Below are 5524 nucleotides of genomic sequence, written 5' to 3'. Positions count from 1 at the left end.
AGAGTCTGAGGACCAGGGTCCTCTTTCTATGGAGATTGGAGGGAGAACCAAGGGCCTAGACAGCAGCCAATCTAGCCCCACACTCACACCTGATAGTGGACAGATCCCTATCGCATCCTGGGGCTCCTGAAAGTGCCCAATTTTGCTCATAAACATGCAAAGGGAGCATCTGGTGTGCGATCTGCAGGCTGTGTCTAGATGCTGTGTTTTAGTAGGAGAAAATCACCTACTTTCTATCAGGCCAGATTCTCAGTGGTCCAGGCCTAAGTCAGGGCAGAAGCAACAGAGTACATGCTATTGCTGGGGCAGGCTAAAGCCAGTATACTTTAGCATTTTATAGATGTGATGAGAGAGGCACAGAAAGCTGTGGAGCTTTCCGAGTTCATGGAACAAGGCAGAGGTCCAACCACTATTTGAAGCTTACTACCTCACTTGTTAAGCAAATTTGCCTATTGTTTGTGCATACTTGTGTGCATATATTATGTGAATATACCTACTTCAGCACACAACACACATTCTTTAAATGATTCAGTGAATGAATACATGATATAAGGTAGAATTTATCCTGTTTGAATATAAAGGTATTTATTCATTCATTCAATAAAGACAGGAAAGGTACATGCTATCATGGAGCTTACATTCTTATGAGGGGAAGAATTAATACTCAAGATTTTAAATAGTTGAATAGGATGGTTTCAAATAATATTGAGTGTTGTGAAGACATAAGATAGAATATTGAAATAAGAATTTTGCCTTTATCTTTATACAAAGGCAACAATGACTAAATGCAGATTAATGAAGCATGCAGGGAACTAATTCTGCCTTCTCCGTGCAACAGTGTACCTACCATTTATTCCCCTTCCCCTAATCACGTTTTCTGGTTTGGTGGCCACATCACGTACACTTTCTGTCATTTTCCTGAAATACATCAATAATGTTTAATTTGACAGAATCTGAACCAAACTTGTGGGGGAAGAGCAGCAGGGTGAGCTTTGGGGTCTGGGCCAAGCCTTACTCTTCAGAGAAGCAGGTTATCCAATGGCTGAACTATGAATTGTGCATAGTCAGTGTTCAGTAAAAATTCCCTTTCTCAGCATCAAGAGAACAAGGTAAAACAGAATATTCTCCTCTTGGATATTTCTATAACTCTTGACTGACCTTGTGCCACGCACAGACTAGGTTTTGAAATACGTCAGAAGTTTAAGTTCAGTTATCTTTATTAACTCCTTGCCCACATCAGCTTAAGCCCAATATGTCCCAGGAATAACTTGAAGGTTGTTATGTAGAAAGTTAAAAGGACTATTGAAAGCAGAAATATGATTTCTAGAAAATGGAATCTTTTCTACAATATTATACTTTCTTTTCTAATGATTGAAAGGACAGAGAAATTCAACCTTTAATTCTAGCTGGAGCATCCACATTGATGAGCTACTAATCTCACTGTGCCTCAGGCTTCCTATTTGTAAATAAAGAGATGCCTGGTTGTTTTCAGGCTTTAAAGTAATTTCATGTTCATGTACATTCGCATATATAAAATATATAGCACAGTGCTTGGCACATAGTATACACTAAATAATTTTTTTTTCTCTCCTCTGTAAGGAGTTCTGGCCTTAATTTCAAACAAGCCACAAACTGAAACCATAAAGATGTGAAATAAAGAATATAAAATTTGAAAATGTGTAAATTACTGAAAGCACAAGAACCATTAATTGTCAAAGATGGTTCTCATTAAACTAGCAGCATATGTTGCTATTATAAGGATGTTTGTCACGAGCTCCTGAGAGGTCTATTAACAATAAAATCCTATTATTCCAGATGTTTCACATCCATGTAATACACCCACAATAATTAATTTCATATGGGCTAAATTCATAAATCTAGAAAACTAGAAAGACGCGTTATTCACCACATAAGGCATCTTTTATCCTATTTATAATCTGACTGAAATGCTAAAAAATGCCATTAATTACAGGGAAACCCACTATCATTTTTCTTTATCTCTGGAATAGACTTTGAATTAGAAAATACTCCATTACCATTATAAAGGCAGCATCTGAGCAAACAAAGAGAAGAAGAAAGTTGCTGTCACATCTGCTGTTGCCGCTCAGGTCACTTCTCCTGGTGGCGTTATGGCTCAGGATTGCTGCTGCCACCCGTGGCTGGCCTTAGCTGGGCCCTGCTTTGTGCCAGAACTGTGCTAAGTGCTTCATGCGTATCATGACTTTTCTTCACAATATCCTCGTTAGATAGTCTTCCCTTTATAAAGGTAGAGGCTCAAAGAAGTGAAATAATTGATCCAACGTCACAACTCCTAAATGATAAAGCTAGGATTTGAACTCAGATCTCTAGCACCAACATCTGACCTCTCCCCATGCTACTAAGCTGCCTCTCTAAGGTAATAATCAAAGCTTTCATTTGTTGTGTGCCTGATCCAGCCTGCCAGATAACCTGAGACAGAAAAAAGAAACACACACACACACACACACACACACACACACACACACACACAAAGGGGATTCTCCAATATAAAGTCCCAAGGTCAACTACTGCAACTGCCACTCAATGTCAGAATACCCTTCACAGAGGCTTGACAAATAACTAAATGGTCACCCAGAGTTCATTAAACCCTGTACCTCTCGAAGGCAGAGATTCATCTTCTTTTATATTCTAGTACCTGTTGTGCACTCAATGTAGAGTGTCTGTATGTAGAGTCAATGTTAATTTTTTATTTTTATTTTTATTTTTTAAGATTTCAACTTTTTGAATCTTTTCCTCTTTTACACAAAACAAAGTAGAAGAAATAATAAAGGATTAAAGCTTAAAAAGTTATTCTGGAGAAAAATCCAGATAGGAAGACAGGCTTATTTACAATGAAAGTAAGGTAAAATTAAGGTAGTTTTCTTATGAAATATTTTTTTTAAAAGTCAAACATATGCTACAATAGGCACCACTGTTTACAACAATATTAAAGAGGAGAAAACAACACTTATTTAATAGGCACAGATATACCACAAGGTACCACATCGGTGCAATAAATTCACAAAACCGTATTACAGCCAGTTAATCAGTTTAAGAATTGTTCCCAAGTCAGTCACATTTTTGGCTTTCATTCCTACAGATTTCATTCCTACAGATTTCAAATACTCTAAATTTCTAGCTATCGAGAAGTTAAGAATGATTATAAGAAGCTTTCCAAGGAGTTACAAAATCTTTATAGACTAAAGGCCAACTATCATTGCCTCAAGTCTGCTCTCACCAACAGTCCTTGTATTTTTCAGGGAGAAATTTCTAGGAAAAAAAGTCAGACACCAGTGTAGTCACTATCTCCCATGCCAAACCCAGGGGACTAAAATGACCAGTATTACCATAAAACGAGAATTGTGAGGTTTACCTTAAAAGGCTTATTCTGGTCTCAAAAATTAGCCAGATAAGATTATCTTCTATTGAAATGAATCTTGCCTAAACACAGAAGACTGGTATCCTTTATTGCTGGTCTTAAAGTCATAAACTTGAATTTTAACCTACTGTATATTATAGCTGAAATCAGCTGAAAATCTGAAATTAAAAATATGCTAGAAATCCTAAATGCAATCTTTTGGAAGTCTGCTATTAAAAGGCCTTTAAGGATTTACTAACTTCAAGTCTAAGTGCAAAGGGACAAAAGCTTAAGCCTGTCGGACATTCCTTTTTTTGGACAAAAAGATCAAAGTTTCCTACAAATTGCTAAGCTTTGCACAAGGGAGAAACCTACACATACTAGTGCATGGAATCAGTTTCATTTTATTCCATGGGGATTCTTCTCCCACAGGAAAGAAACAGAATGAGGAATGAATCTTAATTGGTCTTTTCATTGGAAGTGGTAAATTTGGTCTCTATATTCACGAAGTCAGAAAGTTTTTTAAGCAGACTGTGGAAGCAGACAGTAGAATCAGCTTCCTGTAGCCACAGACCACTACCTCGTATCCAGCAAGAGCAAAGATGAACTTGAACAATTATCCAGAGTCATTTGAATCGTACTAAAGGGCAAGGTTCACCACTATAAAAAAGGAAGTTGTCTAAAAGCAAGAATTCAATTAACCCTGGGTAAGAAAATCAAAACAAGTCACACATACTAATGAGTTGTCCATGAGGCCAACTGGTAAGAACATACTCAACTATACACGACATGAAGACACTATGCACAAGGCATAACTTGGCGAGCCTGCATTTCTATTAACTAAGAGCAGAGTGAGGGAGAGCAAAGAGCTACTTCTGTAACATTTTAGTATCCAGATAGTACAGCAGAAACCATTCCCAGGGGCAATGGGTGCTCCATTAATCACAGTGAATAAAGCAGATGAATTATTCATTTTTCTATTATTTTTGTTTGAGAAGTTGGTTTAGCTCCCTTTTGGCCATTCCAATGTACTTAGAAATGATTCCATGTTGGTTTAGTCTAGGAAGCAATAGTAAAGAAGTCACTATCAGACAGGTGAGAAGCAAGTTGTGGACTTGCTGTCCCACCTAAGCAATCTCAGTAAGGGAAATGATCATGGTCATGAAATACATCTTAGGTTTATCTTCCTTTAGTGTGAAGAGGCATTTCCACCAACCCACAGCTCTGCATCAAGTTTTTAACTAGATTGCTGCAAATTTCATGAAATCTTTGCTGTTGTTCAGTGGTCCATTTATTGGAGCCAAAAATTCTAGGCACCAGAATGGGAACAAGGTAGTCAGCCAAATGGATCTAGATAGTAGATAATAAGAAACTTCAAAGAAACCACACCCATGATGGCAGGTGGAAACCAGGCTGTTTCCCACTGGAGGACTTCATCAGCATCAGCATCACTTCTCCCCATCCTTGCAGCTGTTTTTCCAGACTTGCAGTCTCTGTAGCCAGCAGGTTGGTGATGTGATTATCTCCCTCTGCCATTATCTCTGAGATGCCATCTTCATGAGTGCAGGCTGCCTTCCCAGTGAACCCTCCTACAGAGACTTGCACGGCGACCACAGCACCAGAGTCAATGTTCATCGAACAGCAATTTATTACATGACAAAAACACACGAATTTGGGCTATAGAAGAATAGTCATTCAGCAGGTGAGAATTCAAGTTTATGATGTTGAGGATTAAATGTGGGTAAATGTAATATCTAGAATAAATTATATACTGCTTTCAAATTTGAGACTAGAACCCACTGAAACAGCAATGGTATCACATAAATGTGGCAGGATGAGCCACAGACAAGAACCCCTCAGACACCAAGTTGTAGAAGGAAAAGTCTTTATTCAGCTGGGAGCGCAGGCAGACTCACATCTCCAAAAACCAAGCACACCGAGTGAGCAATTCCTGTCCCTTTTAAGTGCTCACAACTCTAAGGGGGTCTGTGTGAGAGGGTCGTGATCGATTGAGCAAGCAGGGGGTACGTGACTGGGGGCTGCACACATCAGTAATTAGAACGGAACAGAATAGGACAGGGATTTTCACAATGCTTTTCCATACAATGTCTGGAATCTATAGATAACATAACCAGTTAGGTCAGGGGT

At 38.5% G+C, this 5524-nt stretch overlaps 1 pseudogene; it reads right to left on the bottom strand.

Moving 5' to 3' along the window:
• Positions 1–4341: 4341 nt before the first annotated feature.
• On the bottom strand, positions 4342–4975 carry LOC105509609 (annotated as a pseudogene).
• Positions 4976–5524: the final 549 nt, after the last annotated feature.

The sequence above is a fragment of the Colobus angolensis genome, unplaced genomic scaffold (genome assembly GCF_000951035.1).
Source record: "Colobus angolensis palliatus isolate OR3802 unplaced genomic scaffold, Cang.pa_1.0 Scaffold179, whole genome shotgun sequence".
In the NCBI taxonomy this organism is placed as follows: domain Eukaryota; kingdom Metazoa; phylum Chordata; class Mammalia; order Primates; family Cercopithecidae; genus Colobus; species Colobus angolensis.
Note: the sequence above shows the minus strand (reverse complement) of the source record. Positions and strands in the feature narration are given on the sequence as shown.